This window comes from Molossus molossus, unplaced genomic scaffold (assembly GCF_014108415.1).
Source record: "Molossus molossus isolate mMolMol1 unplaced genomic scaffold, mMolMol1.p scaffold_m16_p_27, whole genome shotgun sequence".
Lineage (NCBI taxonomy): Eukaryota > Metazoa > Chordata > Mammalia > Chiroptera > Molossidae > Molossus > Molossus molossus.
In genome coordinates, this window is record NW_023425363.1 from 2,554,376 (window position 1) to 2,555,388 (window position 1,013).

At 36.5% G+C, this 1,013-nt stretch overlaps 1 non-coding gene across 1 annotated transcript; it reads left to right on the forward strand.

Annotated features, from left to right (window-relative positions):
- The first annotated feature begins 216 nt into the window (after positions 1-216).
- On the forward strand, positions 217-320 carry LOC118641279. Its single transcript, XR_004961578.1, has one exon. It is a non-coding gene; the product is annotated as a small nucleolar RNA U13 (small nucleolar RNA).
- The last annotated feature ends 693 nt before the right edge of the window (positions 321-1,013 follow it).

Consider the following 1,013-nt stretch of genomic DNA (forward strand, 5'->3'; position numbering starts at 1 on the left):
CCTGGTGATCAAAGGACCTCTGTGAAAGCCTCGGTGAGAACCTTCGCAGCCCGCTCTCCTGGGCAGGGAAGAAGCGTTCTGAGAATTATGAGAGGCACGTTCAGTATCGCTTCCATTTGGGCTCTATTCTTTCTACTTTGAAATTCTTGTGAATAGTTACTGTGAACAGTTTTGATATTTATACAGCGTGGATTTATAATAAAATATGGAAATAAGATTTTTTCGTACTTCATAAGCATAATGATTGGATGTTCATGCTCTTGTGTGGGGTATGCCTCCCGCAAACCTTATTACGACTTCAGCACATTACGCATCTGAGGTGGGGAAAAAAAAAAAAATATATATATATATATATATGGAAATAAAATATAAAATGAAGAGACAACAAAGTTTAGATATATTTCTTTTTTTTTTTATTTTGTATTTTATTTTTTTTTAATTTTTTTTTTACATTTTTTTCCCCCACATCTTTATTGTTGGATGTAAAATGTATTACAGATGTTCCACATTTTTCCCCCATTTACCCCCACCTCCCCACTCCCGCCCCCCTCCCACCTTTTCCCACACTATTGTCTGTGTCCATTGGTTATGCATATAAGTTCTTTGGTTTATCTCTTCCCACCCCCCAACCCCTTTCCCTTTGAGGTTTGTCAGACTAGCAATGAATTTGTGCTTCTTAATCCCTTCACCTTTTTCACCCATTCCCCCAACCCCCTTCCCAACTGGCAACCAACAAAATGTTCTCTGTATCTATGAGAATGTTCCTGTTCTTCCTGTTCATTTTGTTTGTAGATTCCATTGTTGATAGATATGTATTCATTGCCATTTTGTTTGTTCATACATTTTATCTTTTTCTTTAAAAAGACCCTTCATCATTTCATATAATAACGGTTTGGTAGTGATGAACTCCTTTAACTTTTTCTTGTCTGGGAAAGTTTTTATATGGCCATCGAATCTAAATGACAGCTTTGCAGGATAGAGTAATTTTGGTTGTAGGTTCTTGCTTTTCATCA